The following is a 24,895-nucleotide window of genomic DNA, read 5'->3' on the forward strand; positions in this document are numbered from 1 at the left end:
GCGAGGAAGGTGCCCAAATTTCTGGAGCAGGGTCTGTCCCAGAAGTTAGGTTGCTTCTGTCTGTCACAAAGCTGTGTAGCTTCTGTAGTCCACACTCTCGCCAGCGCAGACTGGAGCCTAAGTGAACAGGAGCAAAGATGGCTCTCCTGCCAGTTCAGGCCCTGAGACTCCTCCTGGGTGGACACCCCTCCTCGGGCAGGAAAGGTGCGGGATGACTGGACCCAGAAATGGGATCTTTCCCAGAAGCTGTGTTGCTTCTGCAGGCTGCCCTCTCCCTGGCAGTGCACTGGAGCAAAGATGGCTCTCCTTCTGTCTTCCAATTGTTAATTCATATTTTAAAGTAAGTAAAGATAGAACTCACTGACAGTTTAAAATTAAGATAAAATAGGCGTAACAGGAAATTTGATACCTTAATCCCTTTTGTTCTGGAGTGCTAGGAACTGAACCGAACTATTTACTAAAGGTATGCAAACACTGTGCCATTGGAATGTGGTGGTTTGTGTATGCTTGGCCTAGGGAGTGGCTCTGTTATGAGGTGTGGCCTTGTTGGAGTAGGTGTGGCCTTGTTGGAGTAGGTGTGGCCTTGTTGGAGTAGGTGTGTCACTGTGATCATGGGCTTTAATACCCTCATCTTAGCTGCCTGGAATCGAGTAGTCTGCTAGCAGCCTTCAGATGATGTAAAACCCTCAGCTCCTGCTGTACCATGTCTGCCTGGATGCTGCCATGATCCCACCTTGATGATAATAGACTGAATCTCCGAACCTGTAAGCCAGCCTCAATTAAATGTTGTCCTTAGAAGAGTTGTGTTGGTCAGGGTGTCTGTTCACAGCCGTAAAACCCTGATTCAGACAGAAGTCAACCCCAACTCCTCTTAACCATTAATTATTAAATGCACACACACATTGTTGTGCGCCATCACTGCTGTCTCCACAATGTCAGAGCATCCTGCTGCTTTGTGCCTCTGCAGTGGTGACCTCTCTAGTACTGCATACACGTGGACACATCTAACATGTGTCCTTTTGTAATGGCCTTTATTTTCCTTAATGCGGTGCCCTTGAGCTTCAATCACACAGCATGTGCTACAGTTCCCCTCCCTCTGAACACTGAATTGTATCAGTCCATAGACTACCCTATAGTTTGCTTGTCCTATAGAAACATCAGCTTGAGTTCTTGCTTTCAAATGTCTGGGATAGATAAGCATGTGATGGTTCACTCACATTGTCAACTTGACTAGATTTGGAATCACCTAGAGCAGCGGCTCTCGGCCTCCCCAATGCTGCAACTGTTTAATAGAGTTCTGCATGTTGCGGTGACCCCCACAAGCATGAAATTAGTTTTTACTGCTCCTTCATAACTACTTTTGCTACTGTTTATGAATTATAATGTAAGTATTTCTGGAGATAGATGTTTGCCAAAGGGGGTGGTGACCCTCGGTTTGAGAACCACTGATCTAACGCACAGGTTCTCCTCTGGGTATGCAATTAGGACACTTGCAAGGATGAAGAAATGAGAGGGAAAGACCGCACTAAATGGAGGGAGCACCATCCCATGGGCTGTGAGTTTAATGGAATGAAATGAGAGAGGGCCAGCCCTGTACCAGTGCTCACATCTCTCTGCTCCGAGTCTCCTATATTCCAGTTGCCTCAGCTTCCTGTCCTGAGAAGGGAAGGACAGCCTTCACCTCAGGTTTCTGCTGCCGATATGCAATGGCTTTGCCGTGCCGACTTCATGTCTGCTGCCATGCCGACGGCACGTCTGCTGCCACGATGCCAGCTGCTCCTCCACACCCTCTCCACCACCATAGACTGAGTCCTCTGAACTGTGAGCCCAGTTAATGCACCCTCCCCTGACAAGGATTTGGTCCCAACAATGAAAACGTGGCAAATACAACCCAGAGATGAGATCACTAGATTGCATGACAACTGTGTGTTTTTGTTTTGATTGTTTAACAATTCAGTGAACTCCTTCCCCCCCCCCCCCCACGGTAGCTGTGGTATTCTCCTCCACACCCCATCGACAGTCTGGGTGTAGGGTTCGGCTTCTCTGCAAACTCAGTAGCACTTGTTACGTTTATATTGCTTGTTTGTTTTCAGTTTGGGGGATGTGGGGTGCTGTTTCTCTGTGGTTCTGATTCGTATTTTCCTAATAACTTTTGACATTCATGTTGTTTCGTGTGCCTCTTGCCTAGCTGTTCATATATCTTCTTCTTCACAGAGTGTTTCTTCAACTGGTTCTGCTCATTTTGCCTCCTTTGTGCCGTTGAGTTACAGGAATCCTTGAGTCTAGAACTTACCACGTGTACAGCTCGCTTACACTTCTCTCTGCCTTTGGAGGTTATCCTTTAGAGTTGTTGGCTCTTTTGTCTGATTCAAAGAACATTTTATTCATTTCTCTTTTTTCACTTAAATTTTTTTCCACACTTTTTGTTTGTTTGTTTGTTTGTTTGTTTGTTTGTTTTTTAAGACAGGGTTTCTCTGTGTAGCTCTGGCTGTCCTGGAACTCATTCTGTAGACCAGACTGGCCTCGAACTCAGAAATCTGCCTGCCTCTGCCTCTGCCTCCCAAGTGCTGGGATTAAAGGTGTGCACCACCACTGCCCAGCTCACACAACGTATTTTATTTTGTGTTTTCTTCCCCGCAACTCCTAGATCCTCCTCACTCCTTACCCAGCCAACTTTATATTCTCTTTCTCTCCCTCTCTATCAAAACAAACACAAAAATAAAGATCAAAATAAAGAAATAAACACACAACAAATATGACAAAAAGTGCCAAAATGAAACACAAACCCCACCCAAAACAGACAAATAAACAAAAACAATGGCGGTGGCTTTTTTTAGTGTTGGCCAAGTACTCCTGGGCATAGGGCCTGCCCTGGAGTGTGCTTGATTCACCTAGTGACCCTCCATTAGAGAAACTCATGTTCCCTTTGCCAGTAAGTATCAATTGTAATCAGCTTCTCGTTTAGGGTGAGACTCTGTGTCCACCTCTCCTCTCAGTGCTGGGACTCCATCTGATTTGAGCTTGTGCAGCCTCTGTGTACATATTAGTAGTCGGTTTCACTTAGGCCTATGACCTATGTAGTCTTAGATTCTTGGCTACTTTAGCAGCATCAGGTATTTTAAACCCACAGAGTGTAATTTGTGTTACAACATAGTCTTATGAATGGTGTCACACCTTTAAAAAAAAAAAACCTTAATTCTCTCTCTCAACAGTTATCGTTGCTAATAGCTCTTCAGCTGGTCATAGGACTTTGTGTGCCGGCATCCCTGCTTCGTGCATGAAGTCTTTTCTGGCTTGAGCTTTCAAAGGTCTTATGCGTGCTGTCATAACCACTGTGAGTTTATATGCGCAACCGCCTCGTCGTATCAAGAAAACACTGTTTTGTTGTGATCATCTACTGTCTTTGGCAATTCTGTCTTTCTCTTCCCTCTCTAGGATGCTTCCTGAACCTTTTGGAGAAGGGTATGATATAGATGTCCTATTTACAGCTGGGCATTAAAACAATCTCTGATTATCTACGTGATAACCAGTTGTCGGTATCTGTGTCAATTCCCATCTACTGCAAGAAGACATTTCTCTGATGGAGGTGGAGGACTGCACTGCTCTGTGGGAATAGCAATGAATACTCTGTCCATTTAACAGGACGATAACACAGGCTCTCTCCCAAAGCCTAGAACACAGGTTCTGGGACTCAGTAACAGTGCCAGGTATGGATTACATCATGTGGAGTGGGCCGTAAATCAAACAGAAAGTGTTCGGTTATTTTCATAACATCACTCCTGCACCGGTGGGCATACCTTGCCAGGGCAGTTGTTACTGTAGCTCTGAGGATTTGTATTTGGGTAAGAATCTTTACCAGCTGCACATCTCTTAGTTTCTCGAATATACAAAGAACTCAAGAATGGACATCAAGAAAATAAACAACCTAATTAAAAGTTGGAACATGGAAGTAAGTAGAGTTCTCAAAAGACAAAATGCAAATGGATGAGAAATGTTATTGGTTTGTTTTTTTTTTTAAATACTCCACTTTTTGGGCCATTGGGGAAATGCAAATCAAAACTATGTGCGATTTCATCTTGCCTCAGTCAAAATGGCTAAGATTTTAAAAATGGCAACAAATGCTGGCAAGGATGTAGAGAAATAGAAACAGTTACTGCTGCTGGGGTAAAAACTAGTGCAGCCACTGTGGAAATCAGTGTGCTGTTTTCTCAAGAAGCTAGAAACGGATCTTATCACACACTGACCTACATGAGCCCATAGGCTCGTATATTTGTATGCCTCGTCCTTGGTTTAGAAGGATTAGAAGGCAAGGCCTTGTTGGAATAGGAGCTGCATGTGGTATGATCCTAGAGGTGGGCTTTGAGGTTCCAGGCCCAGTTTCTCTCTGAGTCTGCTGCCTGTGGTCCAGGATGGGAAGCTCCCACTGCATCTCCAGCATCATATCTGCCTCCAATATAATCCTGCCATGTTGGCCATGCACTCTCTTGGTCCTCTCTTTTGTCTTCCTCTTCTCTCTCTCTCTCTCTCTCTCTCTCTCTCTCTCTCTCTCTCTCTCTCTCCTCCAGACTCTTCTAGATGCCTCTGACTGTACTCTCCCTAACACCTACAATAAAACCCTTCCCCTCTGTCATACCCTGGAGCGACTGTGTCCTTGTTTTATACAGTTCCCACCTGATAAATTCCCTGTAAATTAGAGCTCTTATAAGTCAAAAATACGTTTACTACCCCTAACCTTAAGCCTTAGGCCAGCCTACCTCCAACACACTAAAAACACTTCAGTTAGCCTGCAGTTGGGCAGAATCATGAACTGGGAGCCCATTTTCCAGCAGGTGTTGGCTAGCCCCTGGGATGTGTCAGCTGTGGTGCTGTCGGTGGAAGCAGAATGGCCGCATGGCTCTGGGAAGGAGGAAGCAGAACGGCCGCGTGGCTCTGGGAAGGAGGAAGCAGAACGGCCGCGTGGCTCTGGGAAGGAGAATTTTACTGAGAGCCCCTCCCTTTCCCATGATAGTAAAGGTGAAAAAAAATTAGTAAGTCAGACCACCTTAAACGGAGAGATGTCAAAAAAAACCCCAAAACAAACAAACAAACAAACAAACAAAACAGAGAGATGTCTGCACACACAGGCGTGAGCCATAGTCCTTGAAAAGGCAAGGTGAGTTCCTATGTGTATGGGGGAGACAAAGCAGGATGGAGACCCTAAGCTTGGTGAGAGGGAAAGGGGACAGATCCTGCAACCATCTGGCTCTTGGGATTCAGGGGAATGAAGAATAATAGATATATCAAAGATAATGGAAGCAGGGCTCTGACTAATGTTAAAGGAGGAATGACAAACATGGAGATGAACTTTGTATGCTAGATCTGACTTGGAAGAGTCAGTGTGACTTTACGGTTTCCAACACACATAGATCATTCCAAAATTACACACACACACACACACACACACACACACACACACACACACACACGAGACACACAGAGTTGAAAGCCAAGTCTATGTAGCTCTTCTTACCATTTTCTTCCAACCCCAGATGACTTAGGCCTTTCCTCACTATTTCCTAATGCTCTGCCATACCTACCTGAAGAGTCCTGCGACTATCTGGACTAGCCGTTCTCAACCTGTGGGGGTTGCATATAAGATATCCTGCAGCCGGGCAGTGGTGGCACACACCTTTAATCCCAGCACTTGGGAGGCAGAGGCAGGTGGATTTCTGAGTTCAAGGCCAGCCTGGTCTACAGAGTGAGTTCCAGGACAGCCAGGGCTACACAGAGAAACCCTGTCTCGAAAAACTTAAAAAAGAAAAAAAAAAAAAAAGATATCCTGCATATCAAATACTCACGTTAGGATTTATAATAGTACCAGAACTGCAGTTATGAGGTAGCAACAAAATCATTTTATGGCTGGAGTCACCACAGCATGAGGAGATGTATTAAAGGGTCACAGCGTCAGGAAGGTTGAGAGCCACTGCTCTGTATTCTACTCCAGAGGTTAGTGTCTGTAGGGTGATGTGAACACAGTTTTCTGAAATTACATGTTAGGGTTAGGGTTGAGGTTAGAGTTAGGGTTAGAGGTATCAGGGTCAGGGTCAGGGTCAGGGTCAGAGGTATAGGTTATTTTATATTGGCTGTACTGTGAATGGGGTTCAAGGTGGATGCTGCTGTCACAAGAACCTTTCCTTCCATTTTCTAAGCCCTGTCTTCCAGATACAAACATCACTCACCCTGATACTCCCATGTTAACCACTGTTGAAATGCCAGACCTTGGGAAGCACAGACCTCCAGGCCTGAGGGCAGCCTGTGGGGCAGTGGAGCATGTCCCAGGGAGAGCACTCCGTGGGGGAGCATCTTTAGCTTTTGTGACATCTATGGACAGGCTGAGGCACTCTTTAACTTCCTCCTGCTCTTGACTCAAGCCAGGATGCTTTTGTTTACCTTTGGGGCTGCTGGATGCAGGCACACAGCATGGCTGCATGTTGATTTTCCTACAGTGAGAAAACTGACCCTGAAGCTGGAAAGGCAAGAGAACGAGAAAAGAAACACAAGGTTATCTTTCGTTCTCGGGCATCATCGCTCTGGGCCTGGTTCTGGAATCGGCAGGACTTGCTCATGGTAGGTCTCGGGTCCCTGAGCATTTTAGTATTTTGAGGGGGTGAAAGAGGCATGCAACAAAATCTGTAGCAGAAACATCAGGTGAGTCTGACTTTCCCCAACCCAACTTGCTAAGACTTTCAAAGAGTCGGTGTGCATAGTATTACACATAACCGAATGCGGCCTAATGTAAGAGTCATGGCATGAACAAATTAACAGCTGACACTAGATAAAACATTTAATCCTAAAATGAGAATTGTTTAACCGAGGATCTCTTCTGCTCTCTCTTTGGCAGTGTTACCAGGAGCAGTAGCCTCTTGGCAGGCACTTACTGAGTGCTTCCTGTGTGTTAATTCTTATGTAAATTACCTGACCTGTATGCAATAGCTCATTCAACTCTCACCATGATCATGGCCACTCCCACCAAGCAGGATGAGGAATTCTGGGTTAGAGATGGAGTCATTCCTGTACAGAGAGACCCAGAGTCGTAGTGTGTTTTCCATTGCTGCAATAAAGAACACTACCAAAAGCTACTTGGGGAAGAAAGGGTTTATTTGGCTTACATATATCATGTGTCACAGTCCACTGAGGGAAACTAAGGCAGGAACTGAAGCAGAAGCCATAGAGGAATCATGGCTTGCTCAGCTTGCTTTTTAAAAATACAATATAGGACCATTTTCCCAGAGGTCACACCACCCACAATGGGCTAGGGCCTCTCCCATGGTCATTAATGAAGAATATGTTCCCCAGAGTTGCCTATAGGCCAATCCTGATGGAGACACTTTCTGAATTGAAGCTTTCTTTTTCCAAAGGACTCTACCTTGAGTCTAGAGCCCCAGAAACCTAATGGACACACCCATCTAGTTAAGCACCAAAACCTGGCATGTCTAGGAGTATGCTATTCCAAATCTGGCTTCTCTTATTAGCTGGTTTGAGCTTTGCTCCTGTAAATGCTTTGAGAAAAGAGTTCCGAAGAGAAACTCTAGTCTCTATTAGTGATTCTAGGCAGCTCTCGGCCTCAGTAGTGGCACACTACAGTCCATTAGTGATTCTTGGTGGCTCTCGGGCTCAGTGGTGGCACACTACAGTCCATGAATGGAGTCATGGGGGGAGAATCTGTGAGAAAACAAGACAAGAGTCTTGTGACCTCAATTTCTTCAAAGACTTGTGGGTTTGAATATGCCTGGCCCATGGGAAGTAGTACTATTGGGAGGTGTGGCCTTGTTGGAGTGGGCGTGGCCTTGTTGGAGGAAGTGCATCATTTTGGGGGTGGGGTTTGAAGCTCTGCCCAGTGTGGAAGAGACTCTCCCCCTGGCTGCCCCACAAGACAATATTCTGACTGCCTAGAGATCAAGATGTAGAATTTTTGGCTCCTTGCTCCAGCACTGCGTCTGCCTGGATGCTGCCCTGCTTCCTGCCTTATGAGGACTGAACCTCTGAACCTGCAAGCCAGCCCTAATTAAATGCTGTCCCTTATAAAAGTTGCCTTGGTTATGGTGTCTCTTCTCAACAATGGAAACCCTAGTGTTCTTGTATTTTCAAGCTCCTCCCAGGTGTAGTGGATAAGTGACTTTACTTCAGATTATTCATTACAACAGGCAATTATTATTTCTTTTTATGCCTCTGTACAAGTTTTTGCCACGTGAGGCTTGTGTGACACATACAACTTGCCCTTGTGATTGGACACTTGACTTGTATGACTCCTTTTAACCCTCAGTGTGTAAATTGTCTGCTGTCCTGAATAAAGTTGGCTATTGCGTGAGACATTAGTCCGTGTCATTTTTAGGACTGCTCTTTCAGGTCCCACTGCCAATCAGAGTGCTAAAAATTATGGCACATAATAACCTCTATGGACTTTTCTCCTTGTTCCCGGGTGTCACTACAGTCTGCTGCAACTCTTGTTTCCAAACCAGAAAGCTATGGTCAATGGCTACTTTGTCTTTTTGACTATGGGAACCTACTTGTTAGCAGCTTCTTTCAGTGGGTAGCCCATGGAATGGTTGACACGAATTTTCTGTTTTGAGAAGGAAAATCAGCATGTGTATTCTTAGTCCAAGGTCAAATCTTTACTTTTTCTGTGTCTTCGTCTTTGCTTCCAGTTGTGAGTCCCTTTATGTCATGGTCCTTCTTCAGGCTATCTGGCTGCTGGTGAAAGAGACGTAAGTCAGCTAATAATAATGTCTTCCTGCAAGATCCAAATTATCTGCATAAAGATGAGACTCGAGACATCTGGGCAGTTGCTCCTCCTGTCACCTTAGATTCTGTGGATGGAGCCGGTGGCATTTCCTCCTGAAGACACACCAGGCTCTAACCTGGAGGCTGCTCAGCCTTTTGTTCTCACCGAGACTGAAGACAGATTTACCAGATGTGCTGTGATGGAGAAAGTGGTTGGAAAGAGGCTGACACTTAGTTTAGATGTCACTGTGCCTTTCTATCCCAGTTTGATGGTTTACAGTTCAATGTAGTATCCGGTCCAGTCATCCTCATTGGATGAAATGATAAAACCAATGTATTGGGAAGGAAAGAGCTGACATCGCCACAGAGGGTTTCAAGGTTGGACCCGCTTGCCAACTTTTCTCTTCCAGAAGAAAACACTAAGAGATTTGAGGACTTATTGGAAGCTTTGAAGTTTCCCCAGAAAGGTAAGGTAAATGGTTTTCTCTTTCTTTCCTCGGACTGAGTTGGTTCCAAGAGTTGAGTCCAGTCTGGGATTAAGCACACGCACACACACACACACACACACACACACACACACACACGCGCACACACGCACACATGCATGCACACCAAAACAAGCTTTCTCGCATTGTCATGTAATCAAAGCAGCTGACTGCTTTCAAGTGGAAACAGAGAGAAGCCATGGATGAGAAACAGGACATGTTAATTTAGCCTTACAAATGTGCCCTTCCCAAGACCAGCATTACTCATGCTTGGCGTTGACCGCATGAGGCCTGAGTTTGCTCAAACACCATGGCTCAGAACTGCCCTTTCCATTAGCAGACAGCTTTCCAGCTAGTGACATGCTCCAACTCTGCAGAGATGTCCAGATGTAACCCAAATCCTAACGGTTACAGGAAAGCAAGCAGTTTGCCACAGGAGAAGTGGTGCGTTCTTGACAGTCTTGGCAAAGTAATATGCCCAGTTACACATGGGGGAATCTTATATTTGGTGCATGTTGAGGGAAGGGCCTTAAGGCTGGGCGATGGAAAATCATATGAAATCATGTCTGTCTTCTAAGCGTGATGAAGCTGGAACCTGACTCAGCCTTTTCTCGGGCTGTTTTCCCACTCAAAAAATGTTCCGACTGTAATAGGAGGTAGAAAATAGTTTCTTTTTAAGACCATGAGCTAATAATGCCTTTCACCATCTCTGCTGAATCTAATCTATCTTGATTTACCCACTCAGTGCAAATGAGAGAGTCCAAGACTCCAGTGGCTTCCATGTTGTCTGTATAGCAGTAACTCTCACCTTTGAGTCTCTGAGAGGCTGGGACTCCTTGCTGACTTTGAACTGTTGTCATGTCTCACAGCCACCTTGAATTTAACCCTCAAAGCCAACTCTGTTTTTCAACCTTCTTCCTGCACTCCCCGTCAGCCTGTGGCTCTTCCATCTAGTTCACGTTCCATCCTGGAAGCCAACCTTCTTCAGCTTCCTCCTCCCATCCCCACTTTTATGTTGCCATCTCTAAGGAGAGTAGCATCTCCAGGCTATGCTGAAGTTCTGTACCTAGTCTACTGATGGGGACTTCTTGCTTCCCGTTTTGCTCATGGAGTACTCCTGCATCTACACTCCCAGTTCCAAAAGACAGACTTTCTAAAATGTAAAATTCAGAACATGCCGTGGGCCTGTCTGTACGCCTCGGGGTGAGTTATGAGACCTCTCACTTGGCCCCGAGGGTTTGGCGTGATGGGATGGCTCACTTCTCCTGCATTACCGAAGGATGCATTAGCTTGCTGGCAGTTCCTTGGATGCCCTTAGATGCCCTTGGATGCTTTTGCTCTTACAGGGATGGTCTGTTGTGACCTTTCCTCCTTCACATACACACTCTCTGTTCCTGCCTATCTCTCTCATCTTTCAGATCTCAGCTCAAATGAAATTTGAGCCTGGAAACATTTAATGACATAGTATTTAATATTTAATACTATGCTATTTAATGTGTTCTAGCTGTGTATATTCTTTGTGTGCACACACAGGTATTCGTGTATGTGTGTGTGTGTGTGTGTGTGTGTGTTTCATGATAATAGAAGCCAGAGATCATCCTCTGTAACTGTAACTTGGGTACCACCCATCTTGGTTTTGTTTGTTTTTGAGATAGAACATCTCACTGGCCTGGAGTTCACAATTAGGCTAGACTGGCTGGCCAAGGAGTGCCGAGATCTGGCCCATCTTCACCTTCCCAGGACTGGCATTACAGGAGTGTAGTACCATGCTCAGAGTTTTGGTAGCAGTCCTGGTGATCAAGCTCAGGTTCGTATACCCCTGTGGCCAGTACCTTTCTGACTGAGCAATCTCCCGGCCTATTGCATTCTGTATCTATTTGCTTAATCTATGTATAGTTTACCTTCCCGTATCCATGTTTCTACCCACAGCTAGGTTTCTTTCATGAAGGCAGGGGCAGGTTTTATTGAGTCTGGGTACATGACAAGTCCTGAAATTCTAACCTAGTAAAGAGCTATGTGAATACAAAAAATTACTATTTCCTCTTAATTTGGGGCATTTAAGGAAACTGACTTTCTTTTAATTTTTACATTGAACTCGTTATTGGTATTAGGAGCGGGGGATTATTTTGGTTGGGTGGGCACTCACTCCACAGCGTGACTGTGCCATTCAGAGGACTACCTTGTAGGCTTGGTTTTCTATTGGCTCCGTGAGGTCCCCAGCGTCTCTACTTGTCAGGCTTGAAGGACAAATGTCCTGGCTAAGCTATCCTGTCAGCCTGAGTTTCTTAAATAACTACAGAGGGGGACTTGATGCTTTCACTCAGATGCAGGCGCCTACTCCCCGGGCAGACCAGGCAGTGGGCAAGCGCCTGTGGCCTTAGGATCTACAACCTCCCCCCTCTCTCCCAAGCATCCATTCTCAAACTGTCTCAAGCAGTTGTTTCCTAGCCAGGGAAGGGTCAGGCTGAGCTCCAGGAACATCAGTTGAATCCATTTCTGACTTCCCATGTTAGATTTTGTAATTCGTTCCTCATGAAGCCAACGGTCAAGAGAGAATATTGTACTGCTATAAAAATGTTCGGTGACTAGCTTTGGGAAAGCAAGCACCATTTAACTTTAGAACATCAACTTAAGGGGTGTGCGTGTGTGTGTTCCAAATTCTAATAACTAACATATTTGCCTTGAGTCACTCAGAACTAAAAAACCCTAAGCTGGGAGTTTATCTGTTTTCTATTTTATATGAATTTGTAAAACTGTGGTGACTCACCCCCACCCAGCCACACCTCATACTCTCCCCTTGAATCCTGGTTAGCATGTGTTAGACAATGCTGGGACACCAGCTAGATTATTTAGTCACACAGGGATTGTATTTATTTGCATTGAGGCAGAACCAGGAAACAACTTCCTGTCCATATTTGGAAGAGACTTCCTGTCTCCTGGGAAGGTCTGGGTAAATAGTATGGAACTATACTTCTTGGTTTTCCCTAGACCCCTAGATTGTCCCTTGGGAAAGGAGAAATAATGGGAGAAGTGCCTGGTGCAATCAGGAGTCATTGACCAATCTGGGGTTAGGGCGCTGTCTAGAAAACTAAGGGTCTCCTTCCCTCTGCCTCTCAGGTCTTATGCTGAGGCTTGGCAGGCCCTGAAGGCACTTGTGTAGTGTGGGAAGCCACATAACGCCATTACAAGATGGCGCTGGCTACCACTGGCCACCGCCCATGTATTTCGGGTAAACAACCGATGTGCGCAGGTGCAAATGGGTTTTACGCCAAGTCACAGCCCGTCCCGGGGCATGTAAATTAAGGACTGAAAGCAGAACCAATCAGACATGGCCACGCCAGTCCTAGGCCTATAAAAGCAGCGCTAGTTCTAGGGCTCGGGGTCTTTCGCCNCAGCANTCAAGCTCTCCCAATAAACGTGTGCAGAAGGATCCTGTTGTGTGGCATCTTCCTGGATGGCGAGGCGGGTGTCGACAGTGTAGCGCCTCTCTCTCTCTCTCTCTCTCTCTCTCCTCTCTTTCTTCAAGACAGGGTTTCTCTGTGTAGCCCTGGCTGTCCTGGAACTTGCTTTGTAGACCAGGCTGGTCACAAACATACAGAGATCCATCTACCTCTCGAGTACTGGGATTAAAGGCGTGGCCACCACGACAGCCCCTTGTGCAGCCTCTAAGCATCCTGGTTTAGATGAGCTACACTTGCACAGGCATGCCAGGCCAGCTGAGACAAGTTGTTCCTTTGCTTCCACTCTGCAAACCCCCGCCGTCACTCTCTTTGGTGGGTGGCTTAGTCAGGCGCGCTTGTGGGTCTCATGGTTCATAAATCACTCACTATTCACTTGGCTCTTCAGAAAACCAGCGAACCACTTAAGGCTCCTGGTTGGCTCTTCATTCTGTTCCCACCAGAACCTCTTCAAGGTTCAGGGATTGGTAGTATACTTTACATCTTTTATTTTCCTTTTCTGTCTGTCTGTCTATCTGTCTGTCTGTCTGTCTTTGTTTATTTTTATTGAGTCAGATTCTCATCATGTAGCTCAGGCCTACAACTTACTACGTACTCCACGTTGGTCTCAAACTGGTGCTTATCCTGCGTCAGCCAACCACGTGCCGGGTGGCAGATGTGTGCCAGCAGGCCCTGCTGAAAGTGTTCCTTTCATAGCCAACTTCGGATATACCCATGTATAACATGCTTGTCAAGTAAATATCACACTGGGATCATAAAGACGTAAGTCATTGTTGGCCTTAGCTGAGAAAACAAGTGTCTCCCAGGTCCTAGATGTTTTGAGGAAACTTGGTCAAACTCCCTGAGGAATTTTAATTGAACAGTTTCACCTTAAGTCACCTGGGTCAGAGCAGAGCTCCGCATCCTGTCTCTGGAACTGGGGGTCTTGTTCCTTTCTTGGTGCTATTCTAATGGTATTTTGCTCTCAAAAAAACCGTATTTTGTTCTTGTCACAGATGGAAAGTGGGCCTAGAAGGGCTAGGTGGTTTCTAAGAGTCTTGTGGAGTCTCAAAGCTGGCAGTGAGAGCACGCATCCTGCTCCCATCTCTTTCCCCTGCCTTCCCAAATTGCTTGCAGAGCCCACGGCTTCCTGCTGAGGGGGTCAAGTTCTTGTTGCAGCTTCTGGTCACACAGCCTTTCCCACTCTTTCTGTGTTTACAGGTTCCCACCTGATTTCTCTCCTGAGTAGGATTCAGAGACTGCAGAGGGGAGAGAGAAAATAAATTGAGTTATGACATGAAGAAAGTCCACTTTTTAGAAGCAATGATTAAATTTAAAACTCCTCATTAAATTCCAAATTGCAGGAAGTTTGAGCCATCTGCGCAGGATGCTACGGATAAGGGTGAGGTCAATCATCCCAAGACATTTGTGTTTTGGTTTTTGTTTTTTCACTGTGGTTGTTTTTGATTTGCCCTTTGTGAGTTAAAGACGCTTTTCTTTGAAGGGAATTCACTGCTTTCTGGGCTCTGTGCAGGCAGGGCTGCAAGACTAAACTTGGCATATTCTGGGAGAGTGACAGAGAAGAGGCACATCCCGGGCTCCTTTAGACAAAGGCTACAGCTTCCATGACTTTGCTTCCAACTCTGGCAACGTGACTGGCATTTACTAAAAGCAAGGACAGCAGCAACAGTGAACATCCTGAATGAAAAGAACAGTGCGCAGTGTCATAGAGGTCTTAGGAGGAGAAATTCATGCCGCTATTTCAGACTATCAGAGACGCAACACCACCCCAAAACAAACAAACAAACAAACACCCCCAAAGCCTTTAAACTTTTAATTTAAGAAGCTCTGGTCCATTGTTCTGATTAATTGATCAGATCAGTTCAAAACTACATTGTAATAAATAGTGATATTTCCTAAACTGGTTCAGGCAGCTGGGTCCCATTTTGTATGTGTGTGTGCACGCGCTTCCAGACAGGTTCTCCGTGTTCCAAACCAGCTGCAGCTGCATGTCCTAATTGTGTGCCAGAACCCGCATGACTTTTTTTTTTTGGGGGGGGGGGAGCACTATGGGGAAGGAATGTTGAAATCTCACTTTTTATTTGTTATTTGCTATGATTGTCACGTCCTGGCTATCCTTTACCTGAGTGTTCCTCTCTGGAAACGGAGACTGAGCATGTCGTGACAAGGACAGGCAGGCCAGATGACCTCAAATGACTCTCAGCTGGGTCAGACTCCTTCCCACCACCACTTGGTACAGCTCATGCAGCACAAAGGTCTCTTTAATACTGTGAGATTGCTGTTTTGTTTTAAAAATTGCAGAATTAGTGCTGGTGCCACATGCCTTTAACCCTGGCACTCCCAAGAGCAGAGGCAGGTTGGATCTTGAGGCCAGCCTGTGTCTACAGAGTGAGTTCCAGGACAGCCAGAGCTACACAGAGAAACCCTGTCTCAGAAAGCAAAACAAAACAAATCAAAACAATAATAAAACAAACAAACAGAACTAATGCTGGCCTTGGTGGTTCGTACCCAGAATTCCAACAATCAAGGTAATGGCGCTTGGAAGATTGAAGCAAAGTGAGGTGTGTGTCTGTGTGTGTGTGTGTGTTCTTGCTACACACATTCTCTTGTTACACATGGTGGTTTGACTTGCTTTTTGAACCAGCCAGGACATACCCTCCTGTGTTGCCCCTTGGTGTTACAAAATTAGATCAAACAAAAGGTTTCTCTCCTGTGTCTCAGCTCCTTTGAGATGAACTGGTAACACGGAGGCAGGATGGCAGGAACGGCAGCAGCAGGAGAGAGGACAGTTGGGCAGCTGAGAGTTCTAAGGGTCGATGGAACAGAAACCCTGGGAGCAGAGATGACGGGGACAGGAAGGGCTGAGAGGAGCTAAAGATGAGACATCGTGGGTCCTGGACACTGGAAGGATCCCAGGAAATGGACAAGGGCCGAGAGCCTCAAACATCCTAGACCAAGAGCTGTCACAAGAGCTGCTGTCTTGAATTTCCGCCCCTGGAGCCCACGTAAGTTGTAATGTAGAGGGCTCTGCCTGCTGATCATCAGGTCTTAGCAACTGCAACCCACTTGAACTGGGAGCTGTGGATGACAACAGTTTTCAGAGTTCAGCCAAACTCAATTCAAATCACGGAAAAAATCATGAGCTAGTGACAACTGCTGTATAAGGCATATGGTGTTGGGGGATGGTCTATTATACAGCAATAGAGAGCAGACACATGATGGACAGTATCTGTGTTCTGAAAGCATTCACATTCCTCCCTCAAATTCTAACAAATTTTCCAATGTGGAAGCTTTGTAGTCGGTAAACGCTGTAATTATTTGGCACAGTTGCAATCACTTGACATTTAACTTATTCCTAAAATTATTGTTAATGCGTGCAATGCTTTATAAATTTTTCCACCCATTGCTTCTATTTATGAGGGTGGGATTGCTGAGTCAAGGAATTAGAAATTTTAAGTGTGTGTGTGTGTGTGTGTGCGTGCGCACACACACACATGCGCACATTCATGCCAGGGCACATGCATGGAGTGTAGAGAGCGGTTTGTGGGAGATGGTTTTCTCCTTCCACCACATCGGTTCTGGGTATCAAACTCAGATCATTAGGCTTGGTGGCAAGTATGCCCGCGGAACCACCTCACCAGCTCTCAGTCTCCAACGGTAAAGAAAATCCAGTTAGCTCATTTATGCCCTACTTTAAAATTTTCCTCAACTTGAAATTAGGCAATTAACACACATGATTAAGACATGATAAAGAACGGCTTTCCTGAGAGTGGAACAGGAAGTCCTGTGCGAGAAAGAGGGTGGTTCCATGAGAGGAGCCGGGAAAGTTCAGAGGAGGTTGCCGCTTCATAGAGTGAAGAAATTTCTCCATATCCGAAGGCCTTTCGAGAAATAAATTTAGTGGACAACGCTGACAAATATAATTCCTAAAACAGTATGAAAACGCCCAGGGGGACTTTGCTATAAGAAGGCCAACTAGGCACTGCCTCTGTGTGACCCAGAGAAGAGGCTGGGTAAGAGAATATAGACTGTTCCAAAGAGAAAGAGAAAGGGCCTCAGAGAGTCACACAGGTAGTGAGGGGCAGGACACCTGAAGACTGCGGGACCGTGACTAGATCCAGCCGGAACGGAGATGCAGAGCATAGCTCCAGCCATGAGGACCAGGATCATCACTCAATCAGCCGGAATGAAGAATCCGGACCGCAGCTCCGGCCATGAGGTTTCCAGTGGGTTGAGCAGAAACCTCTTCCTAAAGTGAGCCCGTCTGCCCCAGTGTCAAGAGACTGGCAGTGCCACCCTCAGGAGTCGAAAATCCTGATGAGGGCTTCCAGGAGACACTGGTTCTTCTGCGAGGGTCAGTGAGGGAGAGGAATGTATCTTATTTGTTCACTCAGTTATCTTTAATTTTTATTTTTAAATTTTATTTTATGTATGAGAGTACACTGTAGCTATACAGATGGTTGTGAGTCTTCATGTGGTTGTTGGGAATTGAATTTAAGGATCTCTGGTTAGTCTAGTCGCTCTTCCCCCCAGCCCCCAGCCCCCAGCCCCCAGCCCCCCCCCCCACACACTCTGGTCCCACTCGCTCCAGTCGACACCGCTTACTCCGGTCAACTCTGCTTGCTCAGTCCCTGCTTGCTCCGGCCCAAAGATTTATTTATTATAATACATAAGTACACTGTAGCTGTCTTTTGACACACCAGAAGAGGGTGTCAGATCTCATTACGGGTGCTTGTGAGCCACTGTGTGGTTGCTGGGATTTGAACTCAGGACCCCACTGAGCCATCTCCCCAGCCCCCTCACTCAGTCATCTTGAAAGGGAACCTATTGCTTGAAACTGATTTGCTTTTGGGACCTGAGAATCCGGAATCACCACACATTGGAAGTTTTCATTTTAACCTGCTCCTGTTTATAGTCTGGTCTCACTTCCTGCTTACTCTCTCTGCTTCCTGTGTGCAGTGGAGATATGATCACCCAGCTTCCAGCTCTGGCCACCCACTGCCCTATCCATCCTGTATTACAGACGCTAACTCTCTGGAACTGTGTGATGGTTTGGATGTAACTGGTCCCCATGGGTTCATAGGAGGTGGCATTATTAGGAGGTATGGCCTTGTTGGAGTAGGTGTGGCCTAGTTGGAGTAGGTGTGGCCTTGTTGGAATAGGTGTGGCCTTGTTGGAGGAAGTGTGTCACTGTGGGGGTGGGCTTTAAGGTCTTATGCTCAAGCCAGGTCCTGTGTGGCACTTTCTTCCTGCTGTCTGCTGATCCAGATGGCGAACTCTCTCAGCTGTCTCTCCAGAAGGAAGGAGAAACATGTGGCTGTTTTCTGCCCTTATTCAAAAAAAAAATCTGCCTGGAGCTAGATGGAAGTTTTTGATCAATTTTGTTTGTGCTGTGGGTATTCATGACCAAGCTTATGCAGCGCTTATCATAAAAAGGAACAAACTGAGCAAGGAAAGTGACAAAATGTACAATTTGAGGAGAAGCGGGGTACCAGGAAGTAGAATAGAGTTAAGTTCTGTCTTCAAGGAGATAAACACAAAATACCCATGGAAGGAGTTACAGAGACAAAGTTTGGAGCTGAGACAGAAGGACCATCCAGAGACTGCCCCACCTGGGGATCCATACCATAATCAGTCATCAAATGCAGCATATGCCAGCAAGACTTTGCTGACAGGCCCCTGATATATCTGTCTCATGTGAGGCTATGCCAGTGCCTGGCAAACACAGAAGTGGATGCTCACAGTCAGCTATTGGATGGAACACTGGTCCCCCAATGGAGGAGCTAGAGAAAGCTCCCAAGGAGCTGAAGGGGTCTGCAACCCTATAGGAGGAACAACAATATGAACAAACCAGTACCCCCAGAGCTCGTGTCTCTAGCTGCATATATAGCAGAAGATGGCCTAGTCAGCAATTGGAGAAGAGGCCATCAATTGGAGGAGAGGCCCTTGGTCTTGCAAAGATTATATGCCCCAGTACAGGGGAATGCCAGGGTCTGGAAGCAGGAGTGGGTGGGTTGGGGGGAGCAGGGCGTGGGGAGGGTATAGGGGACTTTCGGGATAGCATCTGAAATGTAAATGAAGAAAATATCTAATAGAAAATTTGTTGGAAGGAAGGAAGGAAGGAAGGAAAGAAAGAAGGAAAGAAAGAAAGAAAGAAAGAAAGAAAGAAAGAAAGAAAGAAAGAAAGAAAGAAAGGAGATAATCAGATGAAAGAACCCCCCCCCCCAAGATGATAAATGGAATAAAAGGAGTGATGACCTCAGGACAACATCCCACCCAACTAAGTCTAAAGTTTAGGGCTGGGTATGGTGGTGCATGACTTTAATCCCAGGACTCCAGAGGGTGAAGCAGGCAGATTGCTGAGTTTGAGGCCAGCCTGGTCTACAGATTGAGTTTCAGGACAGCCAAGATTAGGCAGTGAAGGAACAACAACAACAACAACAACAGTTGGTGGAGATGAAATCGGATGAAGGGGCCATGTTTCAGCCCCAGCAAGCAGCAGAGTGGGGCAGCTTCAGCCACGGGGTTCTGGCTTTAGAGTCAAGGATAGAAGAAAGGGAGTATGGAATCTTTCTCTGTGACTAAGGAACAAACAACCAACAAAAAAACCAGCCACTGAGGCCAGGCAAGCTGCAGGGTGTCTCTGAATGGAGTCCTAGAGAGGCCATGTGCGTGAAGGTGAAGCCTTGGTTGCCTTGGAGACACCAAAATGTTGGGGATGCTAGAACCACAGGAGACCTGCCGAGGAGAGCTGCTAACAGGGAATGGAACCAGCCCAAGAAAAAGATGTGTGTTGCCATCAGCAAAGATGAAAGGACTTCGAGATCTGCAGAGCACTGTGACATCAGACATGGAGATGCAGAGTTTGCAGTTTGTTCTGATGGTTTACGGTCTTGCTTTGGCCCAGCTTCTCACTATGTTCCCTTCCCTCCCTTCTGGAATGGGCATGGATATTTTGTGCCATTGTATGTTAGAAGTATTTTTTTTAATTATCTTTATTTTACAGGGAATTAACAGTTAGGAGGTTGCCGTGAGTCTCGGACGAGTCTCTGGACTTTTAAACAAGGCTGAGACTGTGATAGACTATGGGGACTTTTCAAGTTGGACTGAATGTATTTCTGCATTACGATGTGGCTATATGCCTATGGGATCCAGGGAGGGAAATGTGGCGATTTGAATACAACTGGCCCCCAGGGGCTCATAGGAAGTGGCACTACTATTAGGAGGTATGGCCATGTTGGAGTGGGCGTGACATTGTTGGAGGAGGTGTGTCAGTGGGGTTGGTTTTGAAGTCTCAGATGCTCAAGCCAGGCCCAGTGTCACTCTCTCTTCTTGCTGTCTGCTGATCCAGGTGTAGCAGTCCTAGCTCCTCCAGCACCATGTCTGCCTGTGTGCCACTGTGCTCCCTGCCATGAGGGCAATGGAGTAAACCTCTGAACTGCAAGCCGGCCCCACTTAGATGCTTTCCCTTATAAGGGTTCCTGTGGCCACGGCGTCTTTTCCCAGCAATAGAAACCCTAACCAAGACAGACTTCAAGCCAAAATAAATCATTTCTTACTTAGATTTCTTTTTTGTCAGAGTGGTTTTTGTTCTTGTTAGTTTTTTGGTTTTTTTTTGTTTGTTTGTTTGTTTTGTTTTTTAACCACAGCAACAAAAAAAAGTAAGAAATACATTGTTTTGTGGTCATGGGCAATATACTAGTGGGATGTAATCGACTTTCAATGGGTGGCTGTATCTTGTGTGATTTGATGTTACTGCTGACTCAGCAGTGTCTCCTCCTGGCGTGGCACTGGGTATGGATCCTTCTCGATAAGAGGATGTCCAAATGAAACCAGAAGAGGCACACACCTGACAGATGCGGTCCTAATGTAAAACCCCTAACTCTGAATGTGCTGGAGGGAAACGTAGGCACAACACCTCAGGTTACAGGTTAGGCAGGGACTGGCTGAAGAAGGCCCCAATAGAACAGAAAGCCATCGTAGAACTGAAGAATGGGATTGCATGAGACTAAAAAGCTACTGTACAGTAAAGGAGACAGCAAAGCGTGTAAAGGGACAGATTACAGAACGGCAAAAAACCAAAAACTAAAACTTTGCCAATCAGCCAGTAGGGTTACCATCTAGAACTCTTTAAAAATTAAATAAATACCCAAACCATTAATGAATGAACTGAGGAAATAGCTCTCGAAGAAGAAATGCAAATGGCATATTAATATTTGAAAACAAAAACATTCTCAGCCATCAGGAAAATGCTAATTAAAAGGAAACTCCAGCCTATCCCAGGCAGAACTGCTTTCAGCAAGAGACCATGTGGCAATGATGGTCAGCTAAGACTCGGGGAGAAAAGAACCCTTATTCACTGCTGGTGGGTACAGAAAGTGGGGCCACCACTGGGGAAATCAGCATGCAGGCCCCTCAAAGAAATAGAAACTGCTACATGACTCAGTTATACACTCTCGAATGTCCACCCAAAGGACCCCAAGTCAGCGTGCCACCAAGATGGCTTAGGGGTTCACTAACAGGCAAATAGCTAAAGAAAGTATGGTATATATGCAGAATAGAATTTTATTCATCTGTAAAGTGTGACATTATGACATTTACAGGAAAATGGATGGAACTGGAGATGACCATGTGAGGACGAAATAAGCCAGACTCAAAGTGACAAATTGGAATCTATGTTCATATAACGTATGTCCTAATAAGTGATATGAGGAGTGTATGACATGAGTGTACAAAGGCAACTGCAGGAGAGAAGGAATCCATTTAAGCAGAAGAAAGGACTTTTGAGGGCAGTCAGGGAGCCAGCAAAGGGGAAGGGGAGATGGCTCAGTGGTTAAGGGCACTGACTGCTCTTCCAGAGGTCCTGAGTTCAATTCCCAGCAACCACACGGTGGCTCACAACCATCTGTAATGGGATCCGATGCCCTCTTCTGGTGTGTCTGAAGATAGCTACAGTGTAGTCGTATACATAAAATATCATTTATGATATATATTTTATTTTCATATATATGACAACACAGCCTTACTTCGTATACTAACTGAAAATTAACTTAAAAATTGTCTGCTATTGTAATTCAGATTTCATTGCTTTTGGGGGGTACTAAAGTGGAGTTGAAGCTACTTGGTGCAAATGTGGCATATTGAAAGATTCGGATTTGCTATGCAGACAAAATAAAGGTAACTATCCACTTAGAAAAAAAGGAAAAACTCATTCCCATTGAGTTTTAACCAGTGCCACAGGAAGGCCTTGGATCCAGTTTGTCAGTCAGTTATTTTAACTGGATCATTTTGGCTGATCCCCCTGACCCCGTGACTTTAGATATGCAGACAGTGAAGATGCTGAACTCTCATCATGTGACAGATACTATTTACAAGATGTCACATTAGGCTGCATTCAAGTCCCACAGCAGATGAAGAACACAAGTGGCCGAGTCTCTCAGTTGCATGTAGTGACAATACGCTGCAAACCCAGAGACCTATCGCCTGGGTCCCAGTGTGAACTCTTTCAGTGCGCACTTGCCCATGGGTATTCCAAGCAGGCTCAGTGTCTCTGAATGTGACTACTAAGACAGAGTCAGTCCTTGAATGCAGAGAAAGTTGTAATACTAAGTGCAGACCTCAGATCTCCACCCTGTGGTTTTGAGGATAAAGGTGGGGCAAGTGCAAAGCCAGCCATATGGTAGTTTTAGACTGGCAAGGCAGCTGCCAATATCATGAGGCAAGCCCTATGGGCAGGGGATGGCAGGTCGGCTGTGGGGTGGGGTCCATCAAAGGGCAGGTGAAGCAGATAAGACTTCGTCTGCCCAGATATGTGTTTCTGATTCCCCCAATCTTTGGTCTTAGAGGGAAAAAAATGTGATTGGCCAGGATTTTAGAACAGTGTGTTGTGTGCTTGCTTATTTAAAGTGTCTTTATGTTGCCTTCTCACTTTAAAAATGAAACATTTGGGCTAGAGAAATGGCTCAAAGACTCACGTGGGATTCCTAACACCGATGTGGGTCAGCTCACAACTGCCTTGAACTCCAGCCCCACAGGAATCTGACATCTGTGTTCTCCGTGAGCACCAGGATGTACACATAATTAAAACAAAATAAATATTTTTGAGAGAGAGAGAAAGAGAGAGAGAGAGAGAGAGAGACTCAAAAACTAAAGTCTCCCCATCCAGAAATGAAAGTGAAAGTTACTGAGTTCTCCACACTCGGTGCCTTGCTGGTCCACTCACAGAAATAACAACTGTGTCACTGTGATTTACTGGATATGAAACCTTCTAAACATCCTTCTGTAGATATGCGTACACACCGGACTATTTTAAAGAAGAGAAAACCATTCCCATGTTCTGGAAGTTGATACTTAAAAAAAAAAATTTTGAATTACATTTATATCTAACCATTTACCTGCTAATTTTCTCACTTTGCATATGTATGCACATGTAAGAGTCAGAGCACAGCTTCAAGGATCCACTTCTCTCCTGGCATCATGTGGATCCTGGAGTCCACCTTGGATCGGAATGTTTGGATTCTATGCCTTTGCCCACTCACTTCCATGGCCCCAATTGATACTGTTTATTACTATACTAGACCATTCTAGAAAGAAGCAGGTAGGAGCTGGCCCACTTAGGGCTTTGTTCCTGTGTTCTATGGAGACTTTCATAACTAATTTAAATGAATTAAAATTTACGTGCCATTCATGGGCACTGGCCACTCTGCTGGACAGCATAGCTCAGGGAAGAAAGTATTTCTCCATACAACACCTTGTGAAAGAAATTTGTCCCCATGTTTCCCCAGTGAGTGGCTGTCTCTGTGCTCTGTTCCATGGGAGAACTTAGGACACTGGAGATAAAAAAAAAAAAAGAAAAGAAAAAATAAGTACTATGTAGCATTATTCAGCCCAGGAGAACACAGCTCAGCAGAATTAACTAAGCAGGGCTCACAGAGACTGAAGTGGCAGTCACAGAGCCTGCACGGGTCTGTGCGAGGTCCTCTGTATATATGCTATGGTTAGATTGTAAAAGGAACTTTTGTTTGCCTGATGTAATTGTCTTCTGTCTGCTAACCTAGGCCAGGTCCTGGAAGCTTCTAGCTTCCATACAATCTAATCTAGGCCCGGAATATTTTCAGCCTCTGAGACTGAACAAGCTCACCCTTTCTACTTCTTTCTGAGCTCTGGCCGGCTGGTTCAACTCACCTGTTCTGGCTCAAACTCTTCTCCAAGCTGACTGATTCAATCCGGCTTCTCTTTCTCAGCCTCTCCTGAATTGCTCTGCTTGGCCTCAACTCTGGCAATCTGTTCTAATCTTCTGGCTCCTTCTCATTCTCTGGCTCCTTCTGTCTTCACCTGTGTCTAGCTTGTTCTCTCTCTGCAACCTATCTCGGTAAAACTCTCTCAGTAAAACTGGCTCCTTTTGTTCTGCACAGCCCCTCTTAAGCGGCTTCTCTTTCCTCTGTCTTCTCATCAGAGTTGGGGATATCCTATACTGTCAAATCTTTTTCTCGTTTATCACTTAATTTACCCTCAATTAGACATCACTTTCAAACATGGGTGCTTCCTTCTACAAACCAACTTTATCCTCAGTTTTTGGATTAAAGGTGTGTACTAAGGGTGTGTGTGTGTTTGTGTGTGTGTGTGTGTTGCAGCCAGAGGGATTAAGGTGAGCTCTAAGGGCTGAGCTATAACCACAACTAGAAACAGTTTTTTCCCCTTCCACAATCTTGGGGTTCACAGTGTGATCAAATTTCCTGCAACATTATGTAGCTTGGTGTTCTTGCAGGACTCCTAACAGTGGGAGTGGGGTTGCCTCTGCCTCTTTTACCTGCTCTTGGGACCCTTTGTCTTCCTCCTGAGTTACCTTGCCCAGCTTTGATATAAGAGTTTGTGCCTGGTCTTATTGTATCTGTTATGCTGTGTTTTGTTGACATCTTGTGTTAGGCCTGCTCTTTTGTGAAGAGAAATGGAGGAGGAGTGGATTGGGGCCAGCAGAGGAGGGGAGGGCAGTGGGAGAAGGGGAGGGAGAGGAAAACTGGTTGGGATATACTGTATGAGAGAAGAATTTAAAAGGAAAATGTCCACACCAACAGGAGGTCATGGTTAAGTGGGAAATTATATTGTCGTTTTACTCTGGGAATAAACAACAAAAAAAAAAAATTCAAAGTCTGTGTAATCCAAGGCTGAGAAACTTGAGTCTCTTTCTTTGCA

This window comes from Mus pahari, chromosome 13 (genome assembly GCF_900095145.1).
Source record: "Mus pahari chromosome 13, PAHARI_EIJ_v1.1, whole genome shotgun sequence".
Classification (NCBI taxonomy): domain Eukaryota; kingdom Metazoa; phylum Chordata; class Mammalia; order Rodentia; family Muridae; genus Mus; species Mus pahari.